Source organism: Pinus tabuliformis, chromosome 6, assembly GCF_031772625.1.
Source record: "Pinus tabuliformis cultivar Carrire ecotype Pingquan chromosome 6, CPIR1, whole genome shotgun sequence".
Classification (NCBI taxonomy): domain Eukaryota; kingdom Viridiplantae; phylum Streptophyta; class Pinopsida; order Pinales; family Pinaceae; genus Pinus; species Pinus tabuliformis.
In genome coordinates this window covers 1,846,920,419-1,846,934,044 of record NC_142292.1, presented here as the reverse complement: position 1 = coordinate 1,846,934,044, position 13,626 = coordinate 1,846,920,419, and the positions used below count along the sequence as shown (strand labels likewise).

At 36.6% G+C, this 13,626-nt stretch overlaps 1 long non-coding RNA gene across 1 annotated transcript; it reads right to left on the bottom strand.

Annotated features, from left to right (window-relative positions):
• Positions 1 to 10,849: 10,849 nt before the first annotated feature.
• LOC149266398 (uncharacterized) lies at positions 10,850 to 12,489 on the bottom strand. Its single transcript, XR_016252778.1, has 2 exons — positions 11,683 to 12,489; positions 10,850 to 11,333 (listed from the first exon to the last, which is right to left on the bottom strand). It is a non-coding gene; the product is annotated as an uncharacterized LOC149266398 (long non-coding RNA).
• Between the last annotated feature and the right edge of the window lie 1,137 nt (positions 12,490 to 13,626).

The window sequence follows — 13,626 nt, the reverse complement described above, 5'->3', positions numbered from 1 at the left end:
TATGATGTAGTGAAAATAAAAATGTTTATGTGGAAAATCATGAGTTTAGAAGGAAATATGATCAACAAAGAAAGCCTATTTTTGAAAAGGACAATCCTGATTTTGACTCCTTTGATCCAAACTCTGCAAAAGAAAGCACAACTAGTCAGTCACTGCAGGACAGTAATACACATATAAAAGACAAGTTATTGAACAGGGAAATTTCTCAAATACGAGGTAACAAGAAAGAATCCCCTTATTATCATAGCACTATTGATCTCAATGGGTCTAAGCCCAAGAAAGTTACATCGAAATCCATGAGAAAACATGACAATCCACATATAAATGTTACGCCTGAGTCAAATTGTAAAACAAAGTTGTGTTTGAGACCCTGTTGGACCTTTATTGTCACCAGCAATATCTTATGACCATCCCGCAGCTTACTCGTCGAATTGAGCAATTAACTCAAAAATATGAACAGCTACGCGTTGCTTGTAATCGTTCTGAAAATTCAAGGCAGCAAGAATCAACCCAGTTTGTTGAGATCCCACAAGGGTCAGATACTCAGATCATAGTAAAATTTGTCAGAGTAACGATGGTAATACTAAATAAATTTATATTTTTCATTGATTCCACATTATCGATAAGATATGACCTTTTTTTTTTATTTTATAGTTGATAAAAAATAAAAAATAAAAAATAAAAAAATATACAGAATTAGAAATTGTGTAACATTCTTATCATGTGTTATACTATCTTCTTAATCGATGTTTATATTTATTACAAGTGAATTTGTTGATAAAATATGTTGTTCATGTGCTCACGAGATGCATCTCCCTGAAACTGGAACTTCTTGTTATTAGTTATCATGTTAGTTGCTTCATTGAAACTAGAACTTCTTGTTATTAGTTATCATGTTAGTTGCTTCATTTATTACCCGTTGATTTTTTATTGGCTATGAGGTCAAAAAAACATAAAATTACTTTTATTTTTGCAATGATATAATTTGATTCTAAGTATGATACTCTGGTTAGAAGATATTTTGTATATAAACTCTTCAATTCAAAACACTAAAAAAAGGAGGGAACCCATGGGGTGAAAGAAAGATTGTTTTCATAACAGAGAAGTGTTTTTATTTGAGTATGGAATGAATGATATTTTTTAGACAACTCGATGTGGTTTGATTCCATCTAGTGTTTGCAATTTTTATTTCCATAAGTCATTGTTGTGGTTTTATAATATCTTTTGGTTTACGAAATATATATTTTTTGTTTGTTAATCGACTTCTTAGATTAACAAGCAAATTCTCTTAGTTCAATTTATGTGTTGTTTAAAATTCCATCTACTCATATTTGTTTGTTTGATTAATCAATTGTTCAGTCTTCAGTGACTAGTGTCCTAAGAGGAACAATTTGATTTCGATAGTCAATTGGTTTGAGAGATTTGTCAAGCTAATTATACTATCTATCTTTTATTAATGAATCTATAGTAGATTATTCATTCTAAATGTTATCCTAATTACTTATTTCAGTTTTGATCTGATGATTAATTGATTTGATTCGTTAATTATCAGTTAAGGAATGAATTTTACTTAAAAATATATCTTTTGATTTGGATATTCTTAAAACTACCAATTGCAAGTTAGTTATAATAGTTTTCATTTTTCCTTAATGTTATATTTATATTACAATATGAGTATCATGCTTTAATTCTTTTGTTCATTTTGTTCTTTATCACATTAAGAGAAGAAATATTTATTCTTTCTGTTAGTAGTTAGATTGATTATAATTTCTTGAAAACAATTGATTATATTTCATTTCTTTTATAACACTAGTTATATTAACATTCTAACTTTATTTTTTCTCTGTATTATATTGTAAATGTTGTAATATAATTATTGATTTCATAACGTAAAGCTAAAAGGCTTTTAAATTTATTTCAGTAGGATTTTAGATTTAATTTAATTTAGGTTCTAATAATTATTTAATTTAGGTTCTAATAATTTATTGATTTAACATAAATAGACTTAAATATTATTAACTTCGATATTAACATAAGATATTTTACTGGTGTTCTTCTTTGTAAGGAGGAGGAGACCAAAGGCTAACAGAGCCTTAAAACCAGTTGAGAATGACCATCCCAAACAGTTAGGATTGTTGTGGTCTGGATCGCTTCTCTTTTGTTGACATTAATGAAAGTCACGTGAATTGTAATCTATCATTTTTCTCACCATCTCTAATTTTCTATCTCCTACAAATATGTCGTGTTAGATAAACCAAATATAGACAATCAAAATCATACCTCAGTGTAGTTTGGGGGACGTTATCTCGTCTACACAAATTAGGGTAAGATTAACACAATCTACATGTATAAATATAATGACATTGATAGATCAACATCTCAACATACCAACATCATCATTATAACACAACGCTGCAACAATGACCATCACAATGCATGCGTAATAAACATGTCAACAATTAACATGCATGCATGATAATCACATCTAGCCCATTCAGTGTAAGTGTTTCAACCTAGAAGTCACAATGCATGCATAACAAACATGTCAACTATTAACATGCATGCATGACAATCACATCCAACCCATTCAGTCTAAGTGTTTCAACCTAGAAGCTTTTATACCACCCTGCAACGTCTCCTCCCACATTTACCCAATTTCACAGGGTCTTGAGGGTAAACATGAGACAAGTGTCACTATGACATGACCTTACCTCCAAGTTCCAATTAAAAAAGTGGGGCCTACAAACTAAATCCTCACTAACGTCTCAAAGAGACTATAGATCACTCGGGATTGGAAAATCACGTGATGTGATCAATCCGTGATCTACAGCGCTTTTTCTCTAACCTAGTACCCCAACCGCACACACAAAACCTTTTCAATGTTTTTATGACCTAAATTCTTTAGTTTTAAGCATGAAGTTCTAAATTTTGTGCCACCTTTTCTGATCAGCCTCCAAGTGTTATTCTCTTGACCTGCGAGAAGATACCAGAATACCAAATATGCGAATAAGTATACCCTGAACACAAAACAATAAGAACTAGCAGCATGTATTTTACCATTTAGAAAGGAAAGCAATGTTCACTTGCCTCTTCGAGGGGGCAACCTCCAATAGAGCTAGGCTCAATTACAAAATAAGACACGACGCTCCTCAAGAGGAGTCTCTATCCTTTATATAGGATTCATACATGCAATACCATGGGTCAATACCATGGTTCTTATTAATACCATCTATCTAATACCATGGCCCATTTGCAACTAACTATGGTCCCTTCTTTAAATACGGGTCAACCACTTACAATTATTAATATGGGCTTTATTGACTCTTTACTTAACTATAACTATGACTCGGCCCTATTACATAAATAAAGGGGTTAGGGTTGGACCCTAACATGCCCTCCCCCATAAAAATAGCCTTTCCCTCAAGGCTGAAGCTGCGAAAACTACTAAAAGACAGTGGCTGGTTCCCAGGTCGCATCTTCTGGAGAGGTGTCTTTCCACTTGGTGAGGACTTCCTTGATCGTGCGGCCACGCAAGTGTCGTTCTCGCGTGTCAAGAACCTGTTCAGGTTGGAGCCAGATTGAACCTTCTTCATCCAATTCCAGTAGACTGGTTTGAATTCGGCAATGGTTCCCAATCACTTTCTTGAGGCATGAAACATGGAAGATTGGATGGGATTTTGCAGTGGGTGGCAAAACTAGCTTGTAGGGTACTTCTCTGATGCACTGAAGTACTTGATACAGTCAGTAGAATTTTGTAGATAATTTCTAACAATCCTTGTCTTTAAATGATGTTTGCTTATATGGTTGCAGCCTCAAAAATCCCTGATCCCCTTCTTGAAATTTTTGTTCTGAACGATGTTGATCTGCCTGTTGTTTCATGTGGTTTTGAGCTTGATGGAGATTCTCTCTGAGGTGGGCCAGCGTGGTTGTGCGGTTTTGTAGGAGTTGATCCACTACTTGTACCTTCGATCATCCCTGGATATAAGAAGTAGGTGAAGGAGGGAGTTGACCATAAACTGCTTCATATGGAGTCATTTTGGTGGTGGCATGATAGTTAGTGTTATACCACCATTCGGCTAGAGGTAACCATTGTACCCATAGATATTTATTTTCTGAAGTGAAACACCTAAGGTAGGTCTCCAGAGATTTGTTCACTGCTTCAGTTTGACCATTAATTTGGGGATGATAGGAAGTAGTGAGTTGTAGTTGGGTACCTTGTAGCCTGAAGAGTTCCTACCAAAAGTTACTAATGAAGATTGGGTCATCATTAGACATAATGGAAGTGGGCATGCCATGCAATTTGAAAATCTGGTCCATGAAAGATTGAGCCACCAACGCTGGTGTAAAAGGGTGGGGTAGGGTGCAAAAATGAGCATACTTAGAAAGTCTGTCCACAACCACCATGATGACTGACTTGTTGCCTGACTTCGGAAGACCCGTAATGAAGTCCATAGAAACCTCCGTCCAGATTGAGGCCGGGATGGGCAATGGCTGTAATGTGCCTGGGGATTTGACTGTTTCTCCTTTGTGGTGCTGACATACGTCACACTCAGCTACAAAAGTAAGAATGTCCTTTTTCATGCCTGTCCAAAAGAATGAACGTCGAGTGCGAGCATAAGTCTTCTGAAACCCTAAATGGCCTTCATGAGTTCAGAAAGCAGTGTTTGGAATGTCTACTTCTTTCATGCGAATTTGGTGATGACTCGAGCGAAGGTCTAGCTTAGTAAAGAATTAAGCCCCATTTAGTTCATCCAACAAATCATCGACAACCGGGATGGGAAATTTATCTTTGACCATCAGCTTGTTGAGGGCCCTGAAGTCTAGACACATACGCCATTCCCCATCTTTCTTGAGCACCATGACCACAGGGGATGAATAAGTACTAATGCTAGGACGAATGATGCCTGCTTCCAGGAGTTCCTTGATGATTTTTTCAATTTCATTCTTTTGGGAGAATGGATATCAATATAGGCGCACATTTGGTGGTTGGGCCCCTGGGACCAAAGTAATGCTATGATCATGTTCCCCTCTCGAGGGTGGAAGCTCATGAGGCTTGTTAAAGACCAGCAGATGGTTGTTTAAGATTTGTTGCATCTCATGATGAATATGAAGAGAAGTGGGCTCGAAGGCCTAGATGGCATTAAATTGGGCTATAACTCCATGGTGGCCCTTTTTAACAATTTTTCCATCCTATGCGAGCTGATGATAGAGGGAGCACCCGCCTGGAGTCCGCGGAGGGTATGTGTGTGGTTGTTCTGCTTAAAGCTCATATATAACTCTTGGAAATCCATTGTGATTGGGCTGAGTGTGCGAAGCCATTCAGCACCCAAGACAATGTCACACCCACCCATGTGTATGGCAAACATGTGGGTCTTTAGCTGATAATCCCCCATTTGAAGTTTGACATTTTCACAGCGGCCTTCACATTTCATTGTCCCCCCATCAGCAATTTGGACCTAGAAATTAGAGACTGCTCTGACAAAACAATGCACTGCTTCAGCGACTCTTTGATGGATAAAGTTATGCGTACTGCCACTATCAATCAAGACTACTACAGGGCGATGCTTAATAAAACCTCTGATTTTGAGAGTTTGGGGAGAAGAAATCCCTACCAAAGCATGAAGCGAGATAACTGGTTCGTCAGGTGTAGCTGGGAGCACATTGTCTGGTTGGTTGTCCTCATCTTCCTCCTCTGGTTCCTCAAGTGGTGGGGCTTCCTCTGATGAATTGTGATTAGTAGCATCAATTTGAAAAAAATTGGGTTCCTTGCATTTATGCCACGGGGAGTATTTCTCATCACAGTAGTAACACAATCCTTGCTTTCTTCTTTCCGCCATTTTCGCTGGTGACACCTTTTGAACCTCAAGTGTTTGGGCAATGCTTGGAGCCTGGGTGGGGCGACCCTTGGCTATGAAATTTTGACGAATCCACTGGGCCGCTAACGCGCATTCTACTTCACGAGCTATCTTGCAAGCATCTAGCCATGAGATTGAGTGTTGTAGTCTGACGTGGGCTTGTATGGCTTCTTTGAGATCATTGACAAAACATTCCAAGTAGAACTCATCTCGTAGACCTCCTGTGTGGAAGGCTAAGGCTTCAAAGGCTGTAATATATTCTTGCATTGTTCCTGTCTGTCAGAGCTTAGTAAGACGACCCAAAATATTAGATTCATGGTCAGAGCAATCCGAAAGGGATTTTACAAATATCTGCCAAGTCACGGGCCTTCCATAGCAACGTTGATGCCACTACCACCATTGCCATCTTTCGTGGTCCAACTACATGCGACCCACACTTACCTAAGTCGCATCATCTCTTATGTGCTTCAATGTGAAATATTGCTCCATTTGTGCTAGCCATGTGGCTAGATGAGAGCTATCAAATTTATACATGTCCAGTGTGGGTGGTCACGGCTGGGACTATTGGTGGTTTCCATAAAAGTGAAGAGAATGGCTAGACTCGCCCTCAATGTTTTTATTAAAATCATATGCCTCCAATTGTTCCCTCGTCTTGCCCTTTGTGAGAGTTTTCTGTAAGTTCTGGATCTGCTTCGTTAATTCCTCCAACCTATGTTCAAGGGAGTCCATCTTCTCATTGTCCATAGTTTGAGCTCTGGTTTGTACAATGCACCGATTCGGTGCACTTGTCGTTACTGTGAGAAAAAATTTTGGACCACCCGATTTTTTTTATACTTACAAGTGAATGGTACCGCCTTGTTCAGCTCGTCGACCTGATTCTTGTGGGCTAAGTCTCCTATAAGCATTCTGGGAGTGTCTCAAACTATTTACTTCGAGGGGAGTTTTACTCCGCACTTAGGAATACTGCAGTGGCAAATTCCCTGAAAAGTTGCTTCTGCCCATTGTCCTGCGAAAATCCTGCTAAGGTATAGGAGCCACACAATGGCAGATCTGACTGTTGTGATAGCCACTGAACCCAACTGTTGGATCTGAATGGCGGATCTGCTAGATCTGAGTGGCGAAACTGATTGTTGTTGTGGCGATTGAACCCAACCTACTAGATCTGATCAGGCAAAGATGATGCGTGATCGAGAGAGAGACAAGGGAACTAGGGTCTCAAGGAGTGTCAGGTGCTATAGATCGCAATATACATAAGGGCCCGACAGTAGTACTCCGGCCAATCTTTCAGGGCACTAACCTAAGAGGATAAACCATACCCTTAGCTGTACCCTATCATATGCGCGAGTAATCTCTCTGAGTGCGGTTATCGGTGTACTGTAGCAGCAAGACGACCGACGGTTTATCTATGGTGAGGTGTCAAGAGAGCCTAGGGGTCTTCCGATATACCTAGAGGGTACTTGGAAGACAGTGTGTGTGCGGTTTTGTTTAATGCGCTACTACTCGAAGGGGTACCCGCAGGGGTTACAAGAGAGTCCAACAATCGTGATCACCTCTTGTATTTCCTGTGTGCATGCCTCCCCAAATCCGCAAGTTTATGCGCTTAACGACAAATTCTGTGGTTTAAAGACGCCGGAACATGTCTCTAGCCAAAAAAAATTCTGCTAAAAATGGAGATCCCACCGCCCCTAGAAAGTGCTCTGATACCACTTGTTATGCTCTTGACCTGCAAGAAGATACCGGAATACCAAATATGCGAAGAAATATACCCATAACATAGAACAATAAGAAATAACAGCGTGTATTTTATTATTCAGAAAGGAAAGAAATGTTCACTTGCCTCTCCGAGGGGGCAACCTCCAATAGAGCTGGGCTCAATTACAAAATAAGACACGACACTCCTCGAGGGGAGTCTCTATCCTTTATATAGGATTCATACATGCAATACCATGGGTCAGTACCATGGTTCTTATTAATACCATCTATCTAATACCATGGCCCATTTGCAACTAACTGTGGTCCCTTCCTTAAATGCAGGTCAACCACTTACAATTATTAATATGGGCTTTATTGACTCTTTACTTAACTATGACTATGACTCGACCCTATTACATAAATAAGGGGGTTAGGGTTGGACCCTAACACCAAGCAACTACTTAAAAGTGCTTGTAACTTTCCAAAATCATAGAAAATACAATAACAATGGTAAGCATTCAAACTTAAGAAAAAACTTAACATAGACATGCATCATCCATAACAGACATTTCATCAAAACATATAGAAAGCGTGTACGCTACAAATCATGAATGCACATCTGATCATAAACTGATAATATCCATTTAAGGATCAACAAAAAAGATTAAGCCCCCTTTAACTTGTTGCAATAACACTTGTTAGCTCATACATTCATCAAACATTCAAATACTTATCAAAACATGTTAATATCCATATAGATAGAATACAACATATAATCCGCAAATAACCAAAATAAAACCCATTGCAAATCAACCATAATGTGAGCATCATAACCAATACAAGTGCTCATAAATCACAATAAGATCACTTTCACGTACCACCCGACCATAGACTGAGTTGAACCAAATCTCTTTCATCCAATCACCTCCGCGCCATATTCCAAACATGAGTATGGGATCTCATGGATTAAACCAAAAACAAAACAACCAAAGCTTCCACAGACCAAACCACCTCAACCCTCAACCATAATGATTCCACCTCTACGGTCTCGAAATCGCTAACATCAACCAAATCTATCTCTACCAAAACTATCCAAGTCTCCAAGGACTAATAACTCAACCCATAACCTTTTAGGGATACAAAGCATTTATTCCAAGCACAACTCCATGGATGCAAAATGCAAAAACATCTCTTTTCAAAAAATGTACTTTTGTGCATGCAAAAAACATATTTCTTATATGAGAAATCTTAACACAATGATTGTTCTTTTGTGCATAAAATGTGTTCTTTCTAACACGATCCTCATTCCTTCTATGCATACAAACATAGTGTTTTCCGAAAACAAACATGACATCTTATTTATGTATATACATGATTCATAAGTGAGTTTCCAAGAAAATAATCTTGATTCTCGTCATTTATTGCACAAAAATTCATTTTCTTTTCTTTCCAAATGATTAACACAACTAATTTATCTCTTACCACGGAGTATTTCCAAAATAACATGGCTACTCTTTTATGCAAATGATATTTATGATCACTTGCAAAAATATTTATGATATATAATCAATTTTACTTTTACCATTCTTGTATGCAAGAATAACCATAACTAAGCATAAACAATGTGTTTTTTTCTTAAAACACCACAAAATGTATCCATTATTTTTAACCAAAAAACCACAATTGCTGCTATATTCTCCAAAAAGAACTTATATATTTTCAAAAACGAAACACATAATAATTGTTTTTACACAAAATTACACAACATTCCAAAAAACCATTCCACTTTCCAAAAACTATAAATGGCTAACACCAAAATTCCAAAAAAACCTTTCAAAAGATAAGCTTATTATACCAGTACCCATTAGTTATGCCTTTGACTGCTTATTAGTTTGTCTTTGACCAAAAAAGTTTGTTGTGTATCTATAGTTTAACATTGAGAATTCAACTTTTGTTAGTTTTTATTATTATTTAAATTTGTTTATTTGTAAGATGATTGGTTGAGGTCTTATTATGGGTTGTTTATTAACTTCCATTTCTATTAGTTACCAATTTTTTGTTTTTAAGTTTATTTCTTTTTCACTTTTATTTTTATTTTTTTGAATTACATTTTTTTCCATATTTTGAATTTATGATACTCATTATTATATTAAAAACATATTTTAATAAATTTAGTTATAAAAATTTATATATTTTAATAAAAAATATCACACACATAAAATAAACATATATATTAAAATGTATATATGTTAATATAAACAATATTAATTAATCATATTTCTTATTTTTTGGTGATGGCATTCAACATTACAATATTTTATCAATTGTGTTACTTTTGTGATAAATTTTCATGTCCTTGTTAAAACAATAAATACTAACTACTATATAACCTTGTTTTACTTATATAACTGTACCGAATAACTAATAAAAAAATTTAGTAGAACATTAACCAATATTTACTCTTCATGAGACTAATAAAAAAATTTAGTAGAACATTAACGAATATTTACTCTTCAAAATCTCATGAATTATTTTCGGCCACCATTAACTAGTATTTTTACCTAAAATATCTTGTTAACTAGTCTGTACGGATCAAATAATGATAGTCTTTGCAAAAGACGTTAAGCAGTCTTAATGTACCAGAAATTTTCGGTTTCATACCCATCATGGCATGGGGTTGTAACAGCAATCTCCATGCTTTGGCTATGGAATCAATGTAAGTACCCTTAGTTCCCAAATTTTTGTTTTTCTTGGAAAGACAATTCAATTTTACGAAAGTTAAAAATTAGTTTGGTAACTAAATCTGGATGAAACTGTTTATCATATGTTAAATTGAATGTATATATATATTTTAGGCAAGGCCAAAGGATATTACAGAGACAAAAGTATTAAAATATATATTATTGTGTTTTAAATATGATGAAGTATGTATATATATATTTTTTAGGTAACGCCAAAGGATATTACAAACACAAAACTATTAAATATAATGTTTTAGAATATAAAACATCATTTTTAAAAAATGTTTTGCAGTGCATTGTTTAGAATCCTTTAATTGTTTAGAATCCTTTAATTCCAAAATAAAATCGTTAAATGCCAAGACCTTTTTTTCGACCGACAAAATAATAAAAATGTTTGATACAGCAGAGATGGAAAAATCTGCTATTTTGCATACACCCATGTATTTTACAATAAACATTCAGAAAAATTCTCAATATCTTGCAGACACCAGACAGAATTTACATCCAGAAAAATTCTCAATACCTTACTGACAGAATTTCAGATTCAAGCACAAGACCAAAAAAGGAAAAATTCCCCACATCTACAGACAGGAACATAAAAATCAAAATACACCAGATCCATCGATCAGCAGTTCAAAAGCCATCAAGCCAAAACAGAGGAGCAGTCCAAGGTTTATGCATAGGTTTACTCACATTTGTGACACCTGTTTTCTAAGGGTTCTTTCATTATCAATTCCATCACTGTGCTCCTCAAAAACCCAATCTCTTCCTTTTCCAAACAGTAACTACCCTATTTTAAAAAGCAAAGAGGAATCTAAAAACTGATAAATTTAACAAGCGCATTTCCCCGATAAACTTTGTTGACATCTCGAGCTTTGTCTGAGGGTTATCCGACGAGCAATCCGACTGAATGCACGCCGGTAAGCCACGGCAACTCCAGTGTCTTCACTCACCAAATCCAGGAATATAAATGATGTCGTGGTATTCAGTGCATTCCTTTTCATAGCTGAGAGGCTCGGTTATCCTTGTCTGAAGTACCTTCCTCCTGTACAAAGGTACTAATTTTTCAGCGTTAATTCTTTAAATTGTTCGGGTGCTACAAAGTTAAAATAAAAATGAGAATCAGTAACGAGTCAATAAGTGTGAAAAACGGAAAATAAAAATTATCTATTTCAGAAGAAACATGGCCTTATCTGTTACAATTAATTACTTATTAATCTATCAGTGTACAAAGTACTATGGACTAAAAACCCAATTCATGTAATCTGCTTGTTCAGCACAGGATCCGTTTCTGCGATTCGTGAGAAATGTAATGTACATCTTTGTAAAACTCACCCATTACGTACAAGAAAAGTAAAGTATTTAAAACGTGGACACATTGAAAATAGGATTACCTTTGTATGTACTACAAGAGACGAAGATTGATAGCCTTCCCTTTTCATTGCTTCCCATCTCTCCTCCAACATTGGACTTCCTTCAATGAACAGCGTCTCTAATTTTTTACATTTTATCACGTTGTCCATCGATTTCCCTTCCAATGACTTACAAAACCGCAAACTCAGAAGTTGCAATGAGACCAGAAGATGGAACTTTTTCGGGAGCTTCTTTAGACTTTCACAGGAAGTCAAGTTTAAGATTTGCAATGATCGAAGTAAATGAAAATTTGTACAGAAATCTTCAAGCGAGCAGCAGAATGATAAATCCAGCTCCACCAAAAATTTGAGTTGACCTAAACCTTCCGGAAGTTTCTTTAGCAGCCAACAGTCTTGGAGGTTTAACACTGTTAAGCTTTTTAATTCCCCAAATCGATAAAGAAGCATCTCTACACTGCTACACCGAGCCAATGATAACTGTAGAAAGGGCGAACCGCGCACCAAATCTGGTGGATGGTCTGGTTGTGAACAAGACGAAATCTCCAGCGAGCACAAAATCGACATAAGATGTGCAAGGCTTTCTAGATAAATACCACTTTGTTCATGATGTTTCAATAGATCGATTTCTCTACCTAGGCATATTAAGTTCCCTAAGCGATGAGGGAGATCCTCTAGAGACCTTACCTTCTTTAAGCCAAAGAGGGCATCCTTCAGGGCTACAAAGAATCCATGGCGGTCATGGTGATCCCCGGGGTGTTTGAGATCCCATAAATTCAGTAAATTTAATAATGATCCTTTGTGACGATGGCCACCAAGACATGGGCATTTCCCATCAGTACGGTGTAAGCGACGTTTTAAATCATTAACTGTATTTCTCATCACGAAACTCGAACCCCAAGGGGATTCCATTTTCCATGCTCTTGGATATTGAAGCTTTGAATTTAATCGTACATACGCGTTTGAGTACCCCTGCAATTATGCAATTGTGGTTTTCACAATCGTATTATTAAAATAATAAAACTGTATTACATAAATTTAGATATCTCCGGTTATTTAAAAAGACTAACAAGAGACTAAAGGTATACTTGCCTTTTGTTGCTGGAAATCCTCGTGTTTAAAACTAAAATATCGTAACTTCTTTATCCTCCCCACATTAAACGGAAGTTGGGGAATTCCGGCTTGGAAAAACACCATCTTGTCAAATACTCCTTTACATTTTCCTTCCACTTTACCCAACTTTCCGAGGGCAAGAACTCTCAACGAATGACACATTAAGTCAAGTTTTGCTGCAGTCATACTGGTAGTATCCTTATTTTCGCGCAACAACCATATGCCTGTGATCCTTTGAATGTCCTGCATGTCATTAATATTTTGGAGAAGTATCAAAATTATTTTCAATCACCAACCAATATGCATATGATCCTTTGAATATCCTACAAGAAACAAAATCTAGATAGACATTGCGTGAAATAAAAACATGCTTCCAATTATTAGATGATACATCAATAAATTGGGCACCTTGGTTTCCTTTTTCTCTAAAAGAGCTTGAATTTGACTTGCACTGGTCAGTACCGTTCCATCTGTATCCTGGCGACAATTTGATTTAATGGCATCAGGTACCCTTACAGTGTTTGCGTCTTTGATTACAAGTGCTTTCGTTTCCAGCGTCTCCAATTCAGAGTTTCCCACAATATTTGCAACTTCGCTCCAATCCCATCCATTAAAAAATGAGTGGATGTCATGAAGTGACTCTTTCAACTTTTGTTCAAGTTTATTATACGCAGTGATACAGGGCTGTATCTCCTTATTTTTTTCATTGGCAGAGACAATAGAGCGCTCCGTCTCCTGCGCATTTTCACTCTCTCGGTTGTCACACCTCCCAACCTCGTTCTCTTTCTTAGTTGCTATTCCAGAGGCTTGTGCAATAACTTCTTCTGCCGGCCCCACTGTTTTAACAATATTTAA